This window comes from Acanthochromis polyacanthus, chromosome 16 (genome assembly GCF_021347895.1).
Source record: "Acanthochromis polyacanthus isolate Apoly-LR-REF ecotype Palm Island chromosome 16, KAUST_Apoly_ChrSc, whole genome shotgun sequence".
Lineage (NCBI taxonomy): Eukaryota > Metazoa > Chordata > Actinopteri > Pomacentridae > Acanthochromis > Acanthochromis polyacanthus.
In genome coordinates this window covers 14,817,939-14,841,990 of record NC_067128.1, presented here as the reverse complement: position 1 = coordinate 14,841,990, position 24,052 = coordinate 14,817,939, and the positions used below count along the sequence as shown (strand labels likewise).

The following is a 24,052-nucleotide window of genomic DNA, read 5'->3' as shown; positions in this document are numbered from 1 at the left end:
CATTGCTCTTGCACTTGGATTCAGATTATTGTGAAGAGCTTCCAGAGGCTGCTGGACGGATCTCTGCTCTGATTAAAGACAAAGATTAAGGAGCGCTGACCTTTTGTTATCATGGATTCATACTCCACGCCCTCTGAAATCAATAGATGCCTCTGTAGGCTTTCACACATCCATCTACTCTCACAGATCAATCCCTCTGCAATCCTCTCCAGCCCTCAGCAGGAGCACTGGGGGCTTTTAGGGTGAAATCATGTGGTAGTGCTTTTGCTGCTGCTGGTGGTTTAGAGGAAGTAATATGTCGACTTCAGGGCTTTCTCATCGCACCAAAATTGCTGTTCGTATTGATGCCACTATTAGCTACCCTCTGCAAAGACTTGAGCCATTAAAGCTTGCAGCCGGCGCAGCGCAAGATTGGCCACGATAATAGAGCTGCTGTGAGCCTATTAGAGCCCAGTGTGGTTCAACTGCCTCCACTGCAGGTGAGCTGAGGGGTTGAGAGTGAGCGCTGCAAAAAATATCCATCCAAGAAGCTCATATATGGCTTGAAGCGACATGTGTTTATTCATATATAATCCTGGGATACTGCATGTGTTTATTTGACAAGTGAGAGCAGAGAGATGACAGAAAACAATTACAGAGAGAGATGGGAAAGACCACGCCTACAAGGTTCCTCTGATCTCTGCTTTTGTACCTAAATATCTGAGTAAAAGATATTGTGAAGAGCATTACTTCTTATAGTTTTAACCAACTGTGCAAACAAACAGTTACCCTGAATTACTCTGCTTCAAAATGACAATAACATGAGAAGGATGGGGTCATTTCCCTTAAAATCCCTCAGAAATTTGACAAAATGTTCAACAAATAAAAAATGAAATGTCTTAAACAAATAGACCAGTCACTGTTTTGAAGCAAAGTCTTATTAAAGGACCTGCATACATCCCATGTTGCAGCTCCTGGCTGGAGAACAGTTTCTCCTCCATCCAAAAAAATCTCTTGTTCAAAAGTTGATGTATCCAATTTTATTTTTTTTCTCCATTTTTTTAAAGAATTTATTATTTTACAATGCTACATCGTAGAGAGAAATCCAACCATGTTAATCATTCCCTTTGAGCCAGCACTTGGAATGAACAGAGAGAAAAAAACTCCCTTTTAGCAGAAAGAAACCTCCAGCAGAACCAGGCTCAGGCAGGGCAGCTGTCTGCCTCGACTGGTTAAGGTGAGGGGAGGGTGGAGAGAGAAAATCAGTTTGACCTGCTGTACGAAATCAACACTGAGACACTAGGAAAACATGCAAGTAGAAACTCCAATCTTTATTGTTAAAAAGTGAGTGGTAGAAAGAGGATGTTAAGTTAATAAAGGTTCAGACTAATCAGCACAATAATGTTCCGAATAGATGGTTTATGTAGTGTCATAGTTGATAGGGTTAGGGTAACAACCAGTGGTGATGGTAGTATTCAGATCCATTACTTTTAAAATACCAACACAATAATGTAACTATACTCTATTACATGTAAAAATTCTGCTTCTGGATTTCAAATTATCCCCTTGGCAGCTCATTTGGAACCTTATATTACATACGGTTCATCAAAAGCTGTAGACTATGAAAACCAAAGTTTCACATTCTATTTTAGTGTACTAACATCTATATATATACACACTACCAGTCAAGAGGTTGGCCTTCTCATTCCATGGTTTTTATTTAATCATTTTCTAAATTGTAGATTAATACTGATGACATCAAAACTATAAAAGTTACATATGGAATTATGTTGTAAACAAACAGAGCTAATCTTCAGTATTAACCTACAATGTAGAAAATAATACAAATACATAAAAAGCATTGAATGAAAAGGTGTGGCCCAGAGTCTCTGAGAGTCTCAAACAATGCATCTTGGGAAATCTGCTTATACACTAGCTTTGTTTCTGAGTTGAGTGAACTCATTTGAATTCATTAAATTCGTCATTTTAGGTCAAAATAGCTCCATTTATAAGTGCTCATGTTTCAAAAGTGGTCAGAGAATTTAAAAAAACCCCAAACATTTCAGGTTAATTTAAATAAATAAATGAACAAGGTGAGTTGATCTGACTAAAGTCCTCTATGATGTTTTACAGTGTATAGCCTCAAAAAGCTTAAAAATTAAAACACGCATTCATGTTAAAAAAGGAGAATAAAATCAGGCTCACTAACAGATGTACACCAGCAGTAGAATATTATCCATGAAGCATTATTTTATTAAGTTCATTAGATATGTGAAAGAATGTTCAGTATTTTTGTGCATTTAAAGCGAAAACGTTTTCAAAATTTCAAGAGTAGCTTTGTGTCGTCTGCACAGTGAGAAAGCACAGGTCTGTTTTTATGTCGTCCTTTCTCATTCAGCTGCTGAGTAAATCTAACTGTCCTCTACAGCTGACACTGGGCAACAATTACGTGCAAACAGATGCCCTCACTGCCTGAAGTGAAAAAAATCCCCAATAAACTGACTTTCAAAGAACACAAACAGACTAGGAAAGACTCCCTTCTTGGCTCGGTGAAAGCGGTGCTGTGCTGATTCAAGCGTGAAAGACTATCCCTCATTCATCCTCTAAACTCTGATATGAAGCACCGGCACCTGACTAACATACCTGCAGTATCCAGGCCCTGCAGTGTGCAGTTATGGGTTTCGGTGGTTTTTGGGGGAGGCGGGTGATGTGTGCACGGTGGTGATTGTCCTCCCTCCTCTGCCCACTCATCTCCTGCCTCCCTCCCTCTCTCTCCCCTCCTCTCCTCTGCTTTCCCTGCTGCCTGGCTTAAGCTAATCCCATTATCAGTGAGGCGGTCTGACGCTGATGTGGCCTGCTAACTGACCAGCTGCTCCGAGTCTGGCCACCGCACACACGCTGCAAAAAATGTCGGTCAGATAAAGTCACGTCTTCAGCCATGAAGCTGCCAGAAGAATCAGAAATATGGCAACAGAGCTCTGCTTTCATTCAAAGTGAGTGTTTTTAAGAATCGCATGTTTACAGCTCAACAGGTTTTGTAGCATAAACGCAGAAATTTTGTCAGAAGCATCTTTAATATGACTAACTCTGACTGCTAATGCATCATATTAGCTTAATGTAAGTTTGGAAATATAATATTTCATAATGTGTTTTAGTGGCTTCTTTGAAATCACATACAGGACTCAAGATATAAATCCTATGTTCAGAGCTATAGATAAGCATATTTATAGTTATTATGCAGGACAGAACTGGACTGTATTTGGTCAACCAACTGTATAAAAAGATGGCCGAAGCCAAAATTTCTCCACTGCCGCTCGGTGGCTGGTTGCAGTGTAGGCCATAAACGCTGCTTCCTCCCAGTGAGCAGAGCAAATACTCTCAAATACATTTCTTCCAAACATGATGTCTGTCATTTGAAGTACTTTGCATCATGCTGATGTTTTCTCCAGCATAGCTTTGAAGGCACCAGCAGATCTCCGTTCACATGAGAACATGGGAGGACTTTTGCTCTCACTAACCGTGTGATTTCTAAACATCTTTTTCAAAGCACTAAATGAGTTCTGCAGAAAACTGGACTAGTATTTTGAGTTATGTGGAGGCGAGCTGCTCGTTAAATGACAGTCTTACAAAGCAACAGTTTACAAAGCAACAATTTACTGAGATTTCAAGCATGGGGCCATGATGAGTGGCACAGTTTGATTGGAGTGTCACGCCAATCAGGAGGTGGGATGGAGGAAAACAGGTGGAGCAAAGCCAGGAATCCTGTTAGGGATTTTACACATGCTAATGCTCATACAGGACAAGGACAATGTTAATCATCCATCCATCCATCCATTCTCTAAACACCGCTTTATCCTCACTAGGGTCGCAGGAGGTGCTGGAGTCTATCCCAGCTGACTCGGGCGAAGGCAGGGGACACCCTGGACAGGTCGCCAGTCTGTCACAGGGCTACATATACAGACACACAATCACACTCACATTCACACCTGCGGACAATTTAGAGTAATCAATTAACCTCAGCATGTGGGAGGAAGCCGGAGTACCCGGAGAAAACCCACGCATGCACAGGGAGAATATGCAAACTCCATGCAGAAAGATCCCAGGCCCACCCCGGGATTTGAACCAGGGATCTTCTTGCTGCAAGGCGAAAGTGCTAACCACTACTGCACTGTGCAGCCACAATGTTAATTACACACACAAATGGAACACAATGGCCCAGTGTCAAAACAGTGAGTAAAAATGCTCTGTAAACCTTATTTTGGGGTAAAGTAACCAAAACCTTTCAGCAGAATTTTAGTTACGTGATGATCAGCGTTGGATTGTCTGTCTGTCTGTCTGTGTGTTATCAACATTACTCAAAAATGTATTTGGATGAAATTTTCAGGGAAGGTCAGAAATGACACAAGGACCAGTTGATTAGATTTTGGCAGCGATGCGGCTTGTAGTCTGGATCCACAGATTTGTTAAAGATTTCTTTATCACTCAGAGATAGCAGCATGGCGTCACTGTAACTATGACTACAAGTGAACACTACATCAGCTGCCTGCTGACGATCACATGATTGCGATTCTACTACATATGAACCGTTGCGGACTTATCAGGACTCATCCGTTGGAAACGATACAAGGAACAATTAATATAAATCATACGACTGAGCAGCCTTGATGAAGTACTGTGTTCTCTGAGTGCTTTTCTTGTTTCAGATTTGATTGGTAATTTGTAGTCTTTCTGTCATCATGATCATTGATATTACAGCCATGACTTCGTTCTCATTGATTTATAATAACAACCTGCTCTTGCTAACCTGGAATAAATGTCAACAGGATCAAGATTGATAGGCTGGCTAGCATAAGGACTTTGGAATAATCAATAAGGACAGTAGAGAGCAAGACAGCTAACAGTTGCTAATCATTTTCACCTAGGAAATGATAAACATACAGCAAACATCCACAACAATCCTGGACAGACTAATTCACAGGGTATGAGCTCACATTTTGACTGGACAGCAGTCGAGGCCTCGATACCATGAACACAAAAAAAAACATTAGAATGTTATACAATATCATCAGCAATCAAACCAACCAGGTGCAAAATCAGAGAAAAAAATCTAAAAAACAAGACAAGTGTTGAACAAAACAGCCTTGAGAAAACTCATATAAAAGACACAAACTTTAAAAATGTCAAAAATACTAGAACTTGCTAACGGTCATTTACATTTCAAAGTCATGTTTTGGGGACAGTGTGCATCCCCATGGCGCTTTATGGAAAGGATTACAGTAATATATATATCAATTAAAAGAAAAAAAAAATCTTGCTGAGGCTCCCTGTGAGAAATCTTTGGACTTCTTGGAATAAAATCCGGCTTGTGACACTTTTTTGGAGGTTTATTTTTTGTAGTGTGCTCTGGCTCCAAGGCCCAACAGCCTGCCAGCCTATCAGCCTCTCCTGCCCGCTAGCTAGCTTGCTAGCCCGGGCGGCATGTGGCCTGGATCCCCATGGAAAGGAGGCGTTGGAGTTCCACAACGCAACACAATAATGCAGAGTCACTCAGAGCGTCGCTAATCCAGCTTCCCAAACAATGTGAGAGGCCCTGCAGGGTGTGACGGCAGGTAGCGGGAGATTAGTGAAACCTGGAGACAGTTCCTTTGTGTTCGGTGTGGCTAATGAGCAGAAAAGAGTTAGTTTTAACAAGTCATTTCATCTGAAGTGGCAGTTTGATGACATGACGTGATTGGGGGTTTCAGATGTTTTGTTTAATTTCAATGAGCTTATATTTATAGACAGCTGAAAAATGTAGCACAATATCTTCTTTTAACACAGTTTCACATTTTTATGATTTCACATGATACACGGATATTAATTCATGTGATAAAGCAGATGAGCACATATCTGTTCTCCCAACTTGCTCTTTTACTGCTCTGCTTTCTGTCTGGTAGGTGAATTTACCCACATTTTCTGAACCTCCTGCTGCTTTCATGTTTGGTAATCCTCTCAGGAAGATGCTTGAGATCCTGAAATCCTAACATCCTCTCCAAAAGCTGGGTACCAAATAACACACACTGTAAGCAAAAAGCACTTTCTTTGACAAGCAAGCACTTAGTCGTTTTTTTATCCACATTAAATCTGATTATTTTTTAGCAGGTGTTTGGTTTATAATAATATCCTGCTGCTACTGGGCACCACGGAGTTTAATAGCAACGTTTTCTTATAAAGTTAGATTTTCAGCTTTGCACTGCAAAGGATAATCCACTTAGTTCTCCCAGATCACATTTTCTGTTTTTAATTTTATTTACACTCAGGTCATCTCTCTGTATACATGCAGGTTTGTAGAATGATGATAACACCAGTTTTTTTTTCTTTTTCTTTTTCACATTGTCCAGAATTTACCATTAAAGTCACATATTTCTGTCATCAGCTGGTCTGCAAATCAACCCATGACTGTTCGCTGTAACAGATTGTATTTGAAACTTCTGGTAGCTTTTTTTGAAGCAGCCATACTTTCAAGAAATGAGATTCGTGATCATTCCTTCTATTGTTTGTGTTAATCTGATAAATTGGATATTCTCTCTGCTTGTTGCTCTGTTTTTGGTCTCCACCACCCCCTGAAGGAAATATCTTGCGTTCAAGCTGAAAAATTCTCCCTTGTGCACAGTTTTATGCACATTTTTGAAATATTGCATTAGAAAGATGATGGACAAAATAAAATTTTGGCCAAATTTGCAACAACATGTCCAATACCAGCTGACATGAAAGAATAATCACACCTTTCTCAATTAAAAATAAGACTTTCAACATTTTAGTCTTGTAGACAGACAAAGTTTTGCTTACTTCTGCAGCACTCGATTTAGACTGTCGCCAGGTCGCCACAAGCGCCGAGAATGATAGGAGGTTGATGACATCATACAAAGTGGCTGCCTCCATGAAGAAAACATGATACGCGGTCCAGCTCGATCGAGCGGATTTGGATGGTCGCCGGGTCGCCATTTGCGACTAAAAACGTCGCAAATGGTGACCCGGACAAGGAACACTGTTGTATTTGCAACTTTTGTCATTTGAATTTGGATTCAAAATGTAGATGTAATTATAAATAGCAAAAAATGTAGGCCTAGCCAGTCTCTCCTTTTGTCTTCATCTCATGTTTTGATCTCAAATTCAAATATCAGTTTCACACCTAACATATGGAGGGCATTGTACACGATCTATATGTATATGAAGAGTTCACAAGAGTGGAAAAACAGATAAAGACATAATTAAAATGATCAAACCAACACCAGTTTGATATTTCTTTGCACAAAATAAAACACAAAATAACTGAGCTTTTGCAAGTATACATTAAACCTATAGACCTCCAGTAAAGATGACTTAAAATACATCCCCAGACTTTATTTAAGCTCTTTTTGAAGGTGGATGTTTTTATTTTTTTCTTTTTCATTCGGAAACTTTCTGCACCAGCGTTTGTTTTTTTTAAAAATTGAATATCATCTGTGTTGGCTTTCTCGTGCAGCAGTGATGTCAGCCATCCTCTGGGTTCAGCTCTAAACCAACACTGATTAATAATTTATGGATCATCCCATTATGCCACTTTACACAGTTCAAAGGCGGCGCATTTGCATCCCAATTTGTTCACTCTGGTATAAAGACACGCTCAGCCTTTTTGCATCAGTATTTCTCTTATAAATGGAATTTGGGACGGTCTGTCCTCACATCAGCGGATAAAGAAGATTAAAGTGTGGGCATCCTGCGTTTCCCTCCCTCCTCCTCCCTCCTCCTCACCCCTCCTCCCTCCTTCCATCTCGGCCTCGGGGCTTTGATGTGTCTCGTGATGCTTCTGAGGAAGGCAGACATGAAACACAGAGGAGTTACATTCAGAAAAGGACTCAGACATGTAGCATCAGGGTTTCTAAAGAGGGTTTTATTCTGTCGATGAAACCGAAGCAAACAAAAGACTCAAACTACAGCAGATATTAACCAGCGTTTTTACTAATCATTTCTTACTATTTCTAGCCTCTGTGAATCAAATGAACTTCAGCTGTTTAATCTGAATAAATATTTCTTAGTACAGTCCAGTTATTTATTTCGTATCAGATAATAAAGAAATAATTCTTTTCTCATATTTGCTGTTTCATCTTGCATTCCAAACACACTTAAGTCTCACTGATGCATTGTCACATTTAATCATTACAAACTGATGCTACTCAGGAAAACTTTGTTCAAATCTGCAAAACTTTACTTAAAATTCAATGGTGATACTAAAGTCTCCATGAAAGCCAGAGTTTTGGTGCCCATACTTGGGTTAAAAAAAAAATGCCATGGGCATGTTGAATATTCTCATTTGCTGCACTGGTGTCTTGGGTTTTACATCATATAACATTGATATGAAGCCAAATGAGCCAAGATAAGATGATTTTTTTAATTGTAAAGCTGCTGAAGGGGGGAAAAAAATGAGATTTTAAACAGTTAAAAACAGTTTTTTTGGTACCTCATTATCATTTTTAATTTTAAACCAATCTGCTTGTATAATTGTGAAATCAGGCCAATGAATCAGCTATAACATCAATTCTCTGCCTAATATGAAAATGTTGGCTTAAACCATCAAAAATCTTTTCTGGGGGGAAGAAACAAAGATGTTCTCTTTAAGTGGGCGAAAAGAATAAAAGTGAAAAGGATAAAACTTTTTCCAAAAATAAGAAAATCGACCACAACAACACAGCAACAGGAGGTAAGTTAAGAAACGTACCATTAACATCCCGCTGAAAAGGAGGCCGAGCGGCATTAAATGTCACCGCATACATCTGCTTTCTGCGCTTACAAATGACTATTGATTGTGAGCCTGACACACTGGGCCTGAACTCCCTTTATTTACAGGTTTTGGTTTTCAGGCTGTTTTTAGTGTGATAACGCTTCGAGGGACAAACAAAAGCCGCTGCTCGCTGCTGCTGGCTCGCCGCTTGTTTTGTTGAATCCCTCCACATCGCCAGTATCTGGGCAGATATGTACAGTCTCCCTGCCTGTCTCATTTCAATTGGCCTCCATCTGTTTTGTCTATCCATGAAAAGGTCTATTATGATCCTCTGCTCTTTGTACAAATGGACTACTAAGCGGATAGGGACCCCCGCCCCCCTCCCCACCAGCACCTCCTTCCTGAAACGTTGGATTCCAAGGAGCTCGTCCTGCCCCTGCTTTAATTATCCAGCGCCGGTGGAGGGATCTTAATTTTAACGAGTTTTAAAATGCTCCGTCTCTGGATTCACTGTAGAAAAGAAGTGGGGAGGGTGGAGGGAGGGCTAGCGGGCTCTTTATTAACCCTACAGTGACTAGCTAATGTGATTGAAGTGGAACCACCTGGCAGGGGGAACTGTATAGTCAGCTGCCACTGAAGGCCAGCGAATGGGGAGGACCAGGTGCTGTGCTCCAGCCTCTTAATTGTTGCCATGTAATAGCTTGCTTCAGTGCACAGTACGGCTTGGGGCTAGGATTAAAAAAAGCTGTTGCTGCTAGCAAGTGCACAGAAGTCCATTTTCTTTTGTGACCCCCCTCCTTTCACCTCCCTCATGCAAGTCACACAGACAGACAGACAGACACTCCTTCAGTTGTAATGAAAGAAAAAGGGAAGGGACTCGGGGAGGAGGGGATGAAAGGAGGCCAGGAGTGCTGTTTTTATTTGGACATGTGGCTCGAGGAGGCTATCGGAGGCGAACAGCCACAGTGTCTGGGGGTTTGGAGGCGTCTCTATCTGCTGCTGGATGACAACAAGGCTTAAAAGTCGCTGGATGGAGCAGAATATCAGCCGAGAGCAAGTCTGACTCCTGAGCCCTGGGAGGCACCAGTGGTCTGAACTACCAATCTGTGGCCTTTAAAGTAGACCAGTTATTCGATGCACTCCTTCAGATAGACAGAGAGTGGAAACTTTTGGTAACCTTGTAAAATCCTCTAAATAGTTTGTAAAAACATTCCCATGACTACACAGAACATTGATCACTTGCGCTTTAAAACACATCACCAAACTATAATGAAGTCATTTAAAAAAAAAAAAAGATGTTAAATCCCATTTCCATCAAAAGTCCCTGGAACTAAAGTCTGGGAACTTTCCAATAAACTTCTTTTAGCTATTTTTCTGTGCTTCCATTGTGATCTTAAGCCCAACAAAGATTAGGCAAATCAATCAGCTAGCATATTAAAAAGTGCCTTTTTTGTACACATTACAAATGTAACAGAATTCTGAAGTACACTTTCTCAATGAGGATTTAAAATTAGTACTGGATGTCTTCCTTTGCGTTAAAGAATATCCACCTCCTCCTTTATACTAAAATAGACTAAAAGCTTGGAGGCATTTTCTTTTTTCAACTCTAACAATGAAATTGTGATTACAAAGTAAGGAACTACAGTTGCTGTGCTGTTTGTGTTGTAAAAATCGTTTATGCCATTTGATTTTAGAGGCTTTCTGCTTTCAATCCATGTATAAGTTGTCGACACCATTCAAAGTGAAGCAGCAGAATTTGCATTTTAGGCATGGATGAGTCCGTCGCTCCATCTATCCCACTGTAGCTCCAGGTTGTTGTGTCAAAGTGGAACGAACAGAAGTTTAAAAAAAATGCATGCAGTTGCTATTTATTTTTAAAGGGCAGTTTTGATATGTTAAAGAAACATTCAACAACTTGAAGCCTCACCTCAGAAGTTCCTGAGGCTTCAGGAAGCACTACCCACTGACCAGAGACTTTCTGACGAGGCTAAAATAATCTTCATGGAACTTCATGCAGAACTCGGTTCCCCTTTAGGTAGAGGACATTTACTGCAAATCGTGGAACTGAGATCCTAAAAAGACTTGAAATCTGTGGTGGAAACACCACTAGAGACGAACAAACATGAGCAGTGCTGCAGAGTTTTGTGACTTCACAACGAGAAGGTCCTGGGTTTGGAATCGAGAGCCTTTCTGGATAAAGTTTGTAATAAGAGATCGCCTATAGCAAAAAGTTAGTTTCTTACTTGTTCTGCCAGTTGTAGGTGAATATACTTATACGTGTGGTGTAACCTTTAGTTTTTATTCCATGAAAAAAAAGGAGTTAATGGCAATAAAATTTATGCTGTACAATCACAAGAGTCTGCACCAGGGGCATTTCTTTTGTTCTTTGTGTCCCCGGGGCCCCAAATTTAAGACTGTTTTTAAATAAACTAATTCACTGTGAAATTGACGAGGTTGTTTTTTTGACCCAACTTTACTGTACAGCTCAGTCTCTGAAGAAAGGGGATTTAATTGTCTTTGAACGTGGCATGGTTGTTGGTGCCAGGCGGGATGGTCTGAGTATTTCACAAACTGCTGGTCTACTGGGATTTTCCAACAAAATCATCTCTAGGGTTTAAAGAGAATGGTCTGAAAAAGAGAAAATATCCAGTGATTGGCAATTGTGTGGACGAAAATGCCTTGTTGGTGTGAGAGGTCAGAGGAGAATGGGTACACTGATTCAAGATGACAGAAAGGCAACAGTAATGCAAATAACCACTTGTTACAACCCAACACATATTTCCAGCCTTGATGAAGATGTTCTACAGCAGCAGAAGACCACAGCGGGCGCCATTTCTGTCAGTTAAGAACAGGAAACTAAGGCTACAGTTTGCACAGGCTCACCAAAATTGGACTATGGGAGATTGGAAAAACGTTGCCTTGTCTGATGAGTCTCCATTTCAGCTGGTAGGGTCAGAATTTGGTGTAGACAACAAGAAAGCATGGATCCATCCTGCCTTGTATCAATAGTTCAGGCTGCTGGTGGTGTAGCGGTGTGGGGGATATTTTCTTGGCACACTTTGGGCTCCTTAGTACCAGCTAAACATCACTGAAATGCCACAGCCTACCTGAGTATTGTTGCTTCCGTGTCCATCTCTTTATGACCACAGTGTACCCATCTTCTAATGGATATTTCCAGCAGGATAATGCATCATGTCACAAAGCTCAGATCACCTCAAGCTGGTTTCTTGAACATGACAACAGACCCCAATGGTCTCCACAGTCACCAGATCTCAAACCAATAGATATTTGGGTGACTGTATATCAGATCTCTGACACTGCATCTACACTTTGCCATCAGGTGTCCATTAGTATCTACACAGGGTGGCATGCATTCACTGTCGCTATGTAGTTCAGAAGATGTTTACACAAATGGAAACACATTCGAAGCAGAAAAGGTTCTTGGGCAGCTGGTCTAAAATAGAAATGTTTAGATTCAGAGGCCTGAGAGATGGATGACCTCCCATGAGACTCCAGGTGCTTTATATAAATGCCCAAAAAACTCTGTGAAATGTGCTTTAAAAGCAAGCTTTTAGTGGGTCAAAGTTTTATTATATGAAGCCGGCAGTCAATTAATAAAGTATATTCACAAAAATAAATAACAAATAGGTTTAAACACAGATGATCACTTTGTTTTCATTTTAGGTAGCCCTATATACTGCAGTCGATTCCGCCTGAAATTTCTACTGAAGTTTGCTAATATCCATCCATCTATTCTCTGTACAACGCTTTATCCTCACTAGGGTTGCGGGGGGTGCTGTAGCCTATTCCAAATATGGGACGCGCAGCGCGAGGTGCACGTTCACGAAAACTAGCTATTTGTGGATTGTTTACTGATTTCAAGACATGTTTTGGACAAAATATTTTACTGGCTTGTTTTGTCTGGATGTCCAAGGTTGGATTATGGCCATTTTTTTGTGGAATATTTTCATCTGTGACTAGCTATGAGCCTTCAAAGGTGAGTTGTGCTGTTTACATTATTTATTGTTTGTTGGACAAATGTGTTTATATTACCCGCTGTGGTAATCACATCTGAAAGTGGTTCATACCGGCAGATTCATGAGAATCTAAGCTTTTCATGGGTGTATAATGTTTCTGTCATCGAGTTTGCAGCTTTGGTCAATTTAGCAAAATACGTTTGCACATCTCAAGACGTCCCGAATACGGGCCGCTGAAGTTTAACGGGATTTATACACTAGCTGCTGTTGGATATGGACTGATTTCCAGGTGCTTTCATGTCCTCTTACTAGTATCTCTGTTATTTTGTCCACTCCTCCATGTCACACTTCAACTCAAACTCCTGACACGCTCCTCTTCTGAGTAAAAATAAAAAGATGCACTGTGTTTGTCACTGCTTCTGTCTACAGTAGATGTGTCAGTGTGTCTGTGGATGAAACCTAATCTCCCTGAGTGTAACTGTGGCCACAGATGGAGCTGATGCAGCGCAGAGGATCAGTGGGTGGAGGCTGAGTGCTGCTGTGTTCAGGGACCTTCAGCCTCCCTGCTGCGCTGGCTGCCAGGTAACCGTCCACAGGGCCTGACCGCCTGATCTCCTCGGGGCCCCGGGGCCAGGAGGAGGCGACAGGCAGCAGGAGCCCAGCTGGGACTTGGGCAGTAGCAGGATTATTCCACTTAAAGACAACTGAACAACAGTTCTGGAGGGATGCTAACGTTTTGTTGGTATAAGTGAAAGAGTAAATGGATGTTTGTGCTTCATGTAATCTGTGCTCAGTGTTACAAAGAAATAAAACACAGAATGTCAACATTTACCAGCACAGTTGGCACCAAAAGTGGAAGTAACCATTTTAAATTTCTTCCATTTATGATTTGGAGGATTTTTCTTGTTTTTTGAAGCTTGAACATTTTTAATCTTCTTTAATTATTCATTTCTCATTCCCAGCAAAGTTCATGCAATATTCTCAGATCACATAGCTCACAACCCAGAAATATTCAGCTATTTGCTAATTGGCAGGAAATTTGAAACTAAACATTGGAGCAACTAAAAGCAAATTGATTGCATTCTTTGGTCAAAAGATAGCACCAGTGGGAAAGAAATCACTAACATGTGAATACAAAGGACAAAAGCACAAAATTGAATTTGAAATCACACAACAAGAGGCCCCAGCAATACTGGGAGGAGCCACGTGTGTGAAGCTAGGCTTAGTTAAGAGAATGCATGATGTTGGAAAGGAAAAGGACATTCTAAAAGACTATGATGATCTCTTTGATGGACTAGGATGTTTACCTGGTCAGCACCACATACAGATTGACCACAAAGTTACACCCATTGTGCAGGCACCCAGAAGAGTCCCAGTAGCACTCAGAGAAAGAGTAGTTGAGGAATTGCAGGGCATGGAAAAACTAGGAGTGATAGCCAAACAGACTGAACCAACTGAGTGGGTCAATAGTATGGTAACTGTGGTCACGCCCAAGAAAATCCGTATCTGTATGGACCCGAAGGATTTAAATCAGGCTATAAAACGGGAGCATTATCCGTTGCTGACTGTTGAAGAGGTAGTGTCCCGCATGCCAAATGCGAAATACTTCCCAGTATTAGATGCTAATCAGGGCTTCTGGCAGATAAAACTTGATGAAGATAGCTCAAAGCTCTGTACATTTAACACCCCAATAGGAAGATACAGATTCCTACGTTTGCCATTTGGGATTTCATCTGCACCTGAGGTATTCCAAAGAGCTGTTGCACAGATGACTGAAGGACTAGAAGGTGTGATAAATATTATTGATGACTTGCTAGTGTGGGGAGACTCTGTGGAGGAGCACGACCACAGACTGGAGAAGCTTTGGAGAGAGCCAGGAAATACAACCTGAAACTTAACAAGTCCAAGTGCATTATAAGAACAAATGAAATAAACGACATTGGACACAAACTCAGCAGCAGTGGACTGAGACCAGATGAGGAAAAGGTGAGAGCAGTGACACAGCTACCATCGCCAGAGAACAAGCAGGAACTGCAGAGGTTCATGGGCATGATCCAGTATCTTGCCAAGTTCATACCAAACTTGTCAGACATCAGTGCTCCTTTAAGAAAGCTGCTTGAAGGTGACATAGAGTGGCACTGGGAGGAAGCACAAAAGGAAAGTTTTGAGCATCTTAAACAGCTGGTCACCAATGCCACAACGTTGAAGTTTTATGATGTGAACAAACCAGTCACGCTGTCAGTGGATGCCCGCTCTGAAGGGATCGGTGCAGTTATTCTGCAGGATGGACAAACTGTAGCTTATGGGTCAAGGGCTCTCACTGACTGTCAGCGCAGGTACGCGCAAATAGAAAAAGAGTTACTTGCTATTGTCTATGGCTGTGAGAAATCCCACCAATATGTTTATGGAAAAAAATAATCATGTTGAGAGCAACCACAAGCCACTTGAAAGCATATTTAAAAAACCTTTACACCAAGCTCCTATGAGGCTTCAAAGAATGCTGCTTAGACTGCAAAGATACAGCCGCACTGTTACCTATCGCCCAGGTAAAGAACTACATATTGCAGACACCTTAAGCCGAGCATTCCTCAAAGAGCAGACGGAAGATCTGCTAGAAAATGAACTAGAGGTTAACATGGTTACACCTCAGCTACCCATTTCAGAAGAAAAACTGCAGCAGTTCAAGGAAGCAACAGCAGAGGATCCTGAAATGCAGCTCCTGAAAGAAATCACACTCAAGGGATGGCCGAATGAAAAAAGTGCAGTGCCAAAAGAAATTCAGCCCTACTGGACATTCATTCATTCATGTAAAATTTCAGCCAGATTGGAGCATGCTCAGACTAGTTATAGAGCATTTCCTGTCCATTCACCAGGTGGTGCTTCAACTGAGAGTATATTTCAAACAGTGGATGTGATGAGGGCTGGACTCTGATCACTCATGTAAAGTTTCAGGCTGATTTGAACATGTACAGGCTAGTTATACAGCAATTACTGTCCATCCAACAGGTGGCGCTGCGACTGAGAGTGTATGTTGGCCTATGGATGTGATCAGGATTGGACTCTGATTACACATGGAAAGTTTGAGGCAGATTGGAGCATGCAGAGGATAGTTATACAGCAGCTGATGTTTCATGGCGAAGCATCAAAACTCTGATAGTGGCCATGGCCATGCCATTTGGCTTCTGGGTAACATTTTGATAACTTTTCATCACCAAGTCCTGCTGTGTGGACTGACAAAATTTCAAGTCTTCTGGAGTTACTGCCTAGGAAGAGTTTGCTGTCAAAAATGAGAAAAATCATCAAAAATCTCACAATTAATCCATGATGGTGGACTTCCTGTTGGGTTTAGGGCATGGCTCCAAGAGGCTTTTTTGTGCATCCTGATGTGCTCTATAGGCCTCCCAAATTTTATGGATGTAGGTGAAACGTGCTGGGGGGGCTGTTTGATAAAAAGTCTCCAGGGGGCGCTATAGCATGTGCAGTGCCGAGATGCATACAGTTCCATTCCATGGGTCGATGGTAATGTGTGTGGTAATTTTAGTGAGCGTTGGAGTATTCCTAACCTGTCAAACAGCACTTTGTTTTTCATGGCGATATTTGGTTGCTACGGCAACAGCTTTGCGTGAATGTCACAGCCTTTACAGTGTGTGATTGTCAAGAGATGAAGACTCGACTGACCAATTTCCAGCATGATATCACCAAGTTTGGGGCCATAGTACCTGAAAATATAATACCTTAAACTTACTGTTACCAACAGGTGGCGCTACGACTTTTTCAGAATTTATGAGTGTAGATGTGTTCAGACTGGACCTGGTGTCCAGCATGTAAAGTTTGGGGCAGATAGGATCTTGTTCAGCTGAGATATGAATCGTTAAATTTTCATGGCAAAACATCACACCACCACAGACACGCCCTTTGATGACAAGTCACCATTTTCACTGGGATGCATCATCAACGTGTTCACTCTGTTGTCACCACATTTGAGGTGAATATGATCAACTGGGTAAGAATAGGGCATGAAAGTGTAAAAAATGTCTATTTCCTGAAACCACAAGGTGGCACTATGACTGTCAATGAATATCACTATGTGGATGACATCAGGACTGTCATCATACATGTAAAGTTTCAGGCAGATTGGAGCATGTTCAAGAGAGTTAGACACCACTTCCTTTTTGATGGCGAAGGATCAGTAATTTGAGGGGCCACCATGGCCACACCCTTTGGGTTCTGGGCAATATTTTGATAACTTTTCATCAGGAAGGTCTGGTGCATAAACTGGCCAAATTTCATGTCTCTCAGACTTACCCCCTAGGAGGAATTCATCACACATTTTTCATAGTTAACGCATGATGGTGCACTTCCTGTTGGGTTTAGGGCGTGGGCGTGATTGACTTTTTGGTGTGTCCTGATGTGGTGCATATGCCCACCAAATATTGCAGCTGTAGATGAAATGTCATGGCAGTTAGCCTAATGACCACTAATGAATAATACAGTAATAATAATAATAATAAACCCTAAGGTTTCAGTAGGGTCCTAGGCACCGCTGGTGCCTTGGACAGTCGGTGCCCTTGCACCGCCTGTCCTCGGCACCCTCGGTGCTCGAACCCTAACTAGCATTTACTGGAAATACTTTCAGTTCTATAAGCATGTCGCAAATAGAACAATGTAGATTTGTCATGTTAGCCTTTAGGGAGAATGCTCAGTTGAAGATGGTTATTTTAAAGAGTAGACTGATACTGAGCGAGGACATCGAAAGGGCAGGAAAAAAACAACCTTGAAAAAGTTCTTGCTGTTGGACATTTACTGAAACTCGGGCAGCTTTAAAATGGCCTCTAACTTCCTGTAGTGGAAGATAACCTACAATGGTGTTGGAGGAAAATAAGGTCCCCACAATCACAGAAGTTTATCTTCTGGGGAGCATGAATATCTGTGCCATATTTCATATACAGTGAAGACAGTGATGGAAGGATTGACAGATGTGCAGGTATCCAGGTGTTGTCTCATTGATATGATAACTGATTCTGATCAAAAGTGGTTCTATTTACATTTTTGCCTGCAATCATGTGTGTTGCTCCTTTTACAATAAGAACTGGTTGCATGTTAACGTAAGATCTTCATGGGTTTCCAAAAGAGATAGGAATGTTTCTTTACTATGAGAGTTTTTAATATGCATGTTTTCTTTCAGAATTGAGGAATACTTCAAGACCCCTTCCAGCGAAAATCAAATTTTCACTTGTAGGTGTCCATATGGTGTTTCTACATGCTAGCATGTAGAATCAGCCACAACATTATGATCACTGACAGGTGAAGTGAAAAACATCTATCATCTTCTTATAGTGCAACGTTCTGCTGGGAAATCTTGATTCCTGACATTAATGTGGATGTTTGACATGTACCACCCACCTTAACATTGCAGGTCAAGCAACCCCCTCATCTTCCATGGCAACAGCAGTCCTTGATGCCAGCTTCCACTCAGCAAGACAACGCACCCCGACATGCTGCAAAAACTGCTCAGGAGTGGCCCAAGGAACATGACAGAGTTAAGATGTTCACCAGGGTTTCACACTGTCCAGATCCAAATCCTATTGAGCATCTGTTTGATGTACCATAATAAGCCTGATCAAGGTAGGTCCCAAGTGAGCTGGTTTGATCAAGCTATAAACTGAAAGGACTGTTGTCTGGAGATTGAGGCACAGACTTCATAGATCTGCGTATTCTGGGGGGAAAAAACTATGTAAATATATGACTTTGATGCACATGCATGAGTTTTTAGGGGTTTAATCAATGATTAAAGGAGGCTTTAAAGCCATTAAAAACCATCTGACCATATGTGAACATAAGTAAACATAAAGAGAAGAAGTACATAATTTGTTAAGGCAAACAGCAGGCAGGCTTGCAAACACTTTCACATGTTGTATCTGCAATTCTGTTTGCGATTTAATGCAGTCATTTACAGAACAGCTCTCTTTCTAAGAAACATTTGTAGGGCCATAACTCCTATCTGCTGAAATTTTTAGTGCTCTCCAAAGCACTTGTGTCAGGTTGCGCAGAGTATAATAGGGAATTAATTTGCTCGCCTGCTGTATCCTTGTACGACACACATGAAAGCATTTAATCAGAGTGTAGGAGCAAGAAATAAAGAAATAACAACAAGGGGACGATAACAAAAATGAAATTGAACCTCAAATCCCCTCATACGACCTCTGAGCTGTCTGTCAGTCACAGCGTCCATGTTTACAAATGGATGAATGGAATATTTGCAGCTTTAATACTCTCTGAGCCCGCTTCATCCTGCCGGTGCTCAGCTGCCTTTGAGGGGAATGTATCTATAAAATGTCTCAGGGAGCCGTCTCTCCATTTGACAGCCCTTCGGGAGAACAAAGGCTCAGCACTAATGCAGCCCAGATCAACCGCCTGCTTTTCTATTGAGCAAGGTGCCAAGATGCACAGGCTTTTAATGCCGGACCGCCCGACGCCGGCCGCAAGGGACCGTCTTCAAAGCCTAATGCAAAGTGAGTCATTCACCACCCGTCTCATAATAAGTCTTCCTTTAATTCAGCTCCCTTTGGTTAATTGTTTGCTATTGTGTTTTACCCATCTGAGCCTGTGTCAACAATCAAAAAATTAGTTGGAAAAAGGCTGGTTTGGTGATCGGGGACGACCTGAAAGCACAGCAGCCTGGAAAAATGTGGGACGGTGTGGGGGTTGTGGAGCCATCTGTGACCCCTGCACCTCGCCAAACACTGACAACTAGCAGGTCCCATATGGCCGACCGGGTTCTGCCGGGTGTCACCCTCTTGTTGCTATTTTGTTGTTGTTATTTATTTACAGAAGCAGTCAGATGAGATGAGTGAGGCGAGGGCTTTGCTGCCGGTGCCAGGAGCAGCCAGGGAGTTGTTGGAGGAGAGTGTTTTTTGAGATGATTTGGCAGCAACGAGACGTCCAGTAGAGCGGCGGTCCAGCCAGCGGACAGAGGGAGAGCGAGGCCGGGCCATCTGTGGGACAGACATGGTAGACGTCCCCCAGCTTGTCGGTTTCTGTCTCAAATGATGCCAGAAAGTCATGGCACTGGGGCTGCCTTTCATCTCAACCGGATCCATGTTTAATCACACGTTTGTTCACACCTACTCATCGTGAAAAGTCCATCTTTACATGTCTCAGCACACTTTGTACACGTAGAAGTTGGACCCACAGATAAGTGCCTCTTAGTTATCAAAAAAAAAAGTAAAATTTGGAACTCAAAGCAACACTATGGAAATGCTCTAACCGGAAACCAGCAGCTTCAAAATCATTTTCATGGTACACTGACTTGTACTAATGAAAATGGCTTTTACTTTGTACTTTTCTGGCGGTGCATTGAACTTTTAAAAAACTGAGGATTCTCAAGCAGGAATGAATTTAGAAAATGTTGGAAATAAGCTTTTTTTTTTTTGCTTTTGTTTCTGCTTTTACACCAAGATTCTGCAAATTTTCTGTAGATTTATCACACATTTGGAGCATGTTTGTGTCCACATGATGATTTTCCAATACTCTGATTCTCTTTTAGCTCTGGTTATGGTCTCCACCAACTCCTGACTCTTTAGCTGCTAAATTTTCCACTATATTCACCAGTTTGTCTCCAACTGCGTCTGCCTGGTTTTTGGGGCTGAGCAGGTAGGGTACAGTGGGTTTTTGGAGCTTGTTCAAAAAAGCAAAAGACTAAATAAATGTGATATAAAAATGTTGATTTTAACATTAAATTGTAATGAAATAAAATCACTTGTTAAGAGTTTGCAGTGAACTAACAGTCAATATTTGGTGACCCATTGCATGCTTTTCTTGGTTCTAGAGATGGCAGTCCCTGGTACAGAAAAGTACATCATATGAAGGTTTTAGCTAGAATTTATTTTTTTCCTGGCAAATCCCATACATCTTACCTCATACACTTCACAATTACTTTAGGAAAACATCAAATACATAGTCTCTGTGTCTTTGTTTATTTACATGTTAACTTCCAGAATTTTGCATTATGTTTTAGACTTTCATACCCACCTCGTCTCTTCTGGACTTGCCACTCAGGACCAGGATCCCAGCTGAGCACAAGTGAGATCAATGTGTGGTGTGAACTTTGCATACCACATCTAGGTCCAGATCAGATGCACTCAAATGTCTAGCTAATGAGAATATGCTCTCAACATTACTAGACTATCACTTTTTAAAACACAACCATCACTTCAAGATCACTCTTGGTTTGATGAAAGTGGGTCTTTTAGCATCCAAACTCAATCAGAAATGAATCATAAAATTTCAAAATCTGTCTAGTGTCCTCCTTGTTAGTGCATCCAAAACAAAAGCAGCAGCAATACTGAGTAACGGTCCGCTGTACAGTTAGCATCTGGTGTGTGTTTTTACTGTGTGTACAAGTATAACATGGGTGATGATTTAGGTGTATGTAAGTGTGCAAGATATCATCATCCAGCTATCCATTATCTCCACTCCACCTAATCCTCATTAGCATCACAGGGGGCTGGAGCCTATCCGAGCTGACTTGGGGTGAAGGCAGGGGACACCCTGGACATGTCACCAGTCTGTCACAGGGCTACATTTAAAGACAAACACACTCACATTCACACCTAGAGACAATTTAGAGTCACCAATTAACCTCAGCATGTTTTTGAACCGTGGGAGGAAGTTGGGGCTGCATGGTGGCTTGGTGGTTAGCATCCCAGCCTTCCGGGATCTTTCTGTATGGAGTTTGCATGTTCTCCTTGTGCATGTGTGGGTTTTCTCCAGGTTCTCGGGCTTCCTCCCAAAGTCCAAAAACATGCTGAGGTTAATTGGTAATTCTAACTTGTCCATAGTTGTGAATGCGAGTGTGATTGTTTGTCTGTAGATGTGGCCCTGGTGACCTGTCCAAGGTGGCCCCTGCCTTCACCCTAAGTCAGCTGGGATGGGCTCCAGTAACTCACCAATGAGGATGAAGTGGTGTATAGACAATGGATGGATGGATGGAGGAAGCTGGAAAGCCTAGTGAAAATCCACATGTGCACAACATGCAAAGGTTGTATTTTAAACGTAAATGTCACAGTAGAGATGGCAATTCAGTAGAATTGGCAATTCTCCTAATAGAGATGCCAATCGCAATCTCTACTAGGAGAATTACCAATTCTACTGAATTGCCATCTCTACTGTGACATAACCAAGCTGCTTTGGTGCCTAAATCCAACCAAATGATTAAAAAAAACTTAAACCCCAAAATAACAGTCCTCCATGGGGCACAAACATCTATCGCTTGGGTGAAGGTCCTGTTCCTCACTTATGATACCACCACCTATCAAACCTTCTAACACTGAACTTGAGGCTCTTTGAAAGCGGAAAGCGGAACAATGTCTAGTGTTCCAAAACACGACTGAGAATAAAAGTTAAATTGTATAGCCTTACAACTTTTCAGAGGCAGGGATGTCTGGACGCAAGCTAGTTTACCAATGACACTGTTGAGTGCTCATGGTTTTTTTTAAGAACATGATGTGCTACATTAATCATGTATCACATCAGTGAGAATACCAGGCGTGAAACTTTGACTCCTGAGACTGAAGTTCATATCTTGGCTCCCTTCGAAACAAAAACACAATGACCGTGACTGCACTGGCATAACCTCCAACTTGAAGACTTTAGTCTGTACTAAATCACAACCACAACCTCAATGCTGTAGCCATAGAAAATGTGCATTCTCTTTCAAGCTGTATATAACGAAGACAGTGTTACTGCTTCTGTCAGGGTTTTGTTAGCACAGAAATGCCAACAAAGTGAACTGACCACCATTCGTGTCACCGTCATCATTGAGCTCATGACCACAGGCTGGCACACACTTCACATTCAGCCAACAAAATCAGGATGATTCCCTCCCAAAAAAACAACACAATGCCACATTTAACAGTCCCCGCGCAGTCGCAGCATGTAGCTGAGTGTAACTTCAGGAGAGCAGAATGCTGATGTAGAGTGAGAGAATGTCCCAGAGGTTCAATTACGGAGCTGCCACAGGTCCTCTCAGCCTTCATTAGCTGCCTGCTGGAGCAGACACTCCTTCCACACACCCGGTGTGGTTGTTGTATTGTGGCAAACCTCAGGGAGATGCCTTTCTCTCTTCTCCGCTCTCTAATGATCACACCAAAAGCTTTCTCAGAACTCAGAGGTGCCGCTGTGTGTTGTTATGTGGTTTGTTAATACAGCGGGGAGGGTCTCGTCAGCCACCTCTGTGTCCTCCTGCCGCCTCGGCACGCACTGTTCCTGCCATTCCCACCTGAGTGGCTAACGAGGTGCTCGGGTGTTGGCATGCCCAGACAGGGTGGAGGGTGATCAGCCCTCAGCAGGAGTCAGAGGGGCACATGGACTTTAGCTTCCGGCTTTAGCTTTTGGAAAGAAAGTACAGTGTCACATTCCCAGCTGAAATCCAGTCTGTCTGACTGGAGGTAATTTTGGAACACCCCCTTGTGGCCAGTGGTTCTGTTGGCACAAGAGTGATGTACTTTTCTGTTGATTTTTGCATCATCACTGGTTCATCCTGTTCTTGTTCTGAGTATTTCTACTGAATTCAGTCTTAGAAAAGACAAATGACGCCACAAGAGAAATAAATATTTTTTTGTGAAGTGCATTACATTGTAGATTTTGAAAGGCACAGTGCATAGCTCAAAATTGGCAATGATGTATCATAATGTCCTAAAGATGAGGTCTTCTCAGAGATGTTGGACTCTTTAAATCTTCTTATGTCTCCAGATTTTCAGATTAATCCTACACCGACATTTGTAAAATTTCTGTTTTCTATGCAAGGCAACCACAAAATGGTTCAAGTCAATCAAATGATTCATTTACTATGAATGCTACTCAAGTACATTTGTACTAAATGCCTTTTTAGTGTTTCTGTTTTATGCTACATTGAGATTTCAGCGGAAATTGTTGCACTATTTATGTCCCCAAGTTCATTTAGCAGCTGCACTTTTTGCATTACTTCAGACAAGGTTGATCCGGATCCTTAAAAAGACCTATTACCATTGCAATGTCTGTTATTTGTAAAGTAAAAAATCCACCACAATTTACTGACTATAATTAGACAAACACAGAGTTCCTGTGAAAATATCTCTGTGAGGTCATTTTTAATTTTTTCTGAAATGTTTATGAATGTTGCAGAAACGTTGCAGAACGCCTCTTCTGCTTCTTCAGTGCTTGACAATTTCAAAGGGTGCATTGGCAATTATAAAGGAAAGTTGGAGATTTATGATTGTAAATTCAGGAGATTGATACACATCATGGAGGTTCCAGCTCAAATCCACCAGCAAAATCTCAAAGGATAATTAGATGAATGAAATGCATGGCAGCATGT

The 24,052-nt window shown here is 41.6% G+C and overlaps 1 protein-coding gene across 1 annotated transcript in view; it reads right to left on the bottom strand.

The window, feature by feature from the left end:
* Window positions 1–704: 704 nt before the first annotated feature.
* cfap61 (cilia and flagella associated protein 61) overlaps window positions 705–24,052 on the bottom strand; it is a 104,202-nt gene continuing 80,854 nt past the window's right edge. The window contains exon 26 of the transcript XR_007947480.1: window positions 705–7,807. The gene's annotated coding sequence lies outside the window, so the exon portion shown is untranslated. The remainder of the gene's footprint in view (window positions 7,808–24,052) is intronic.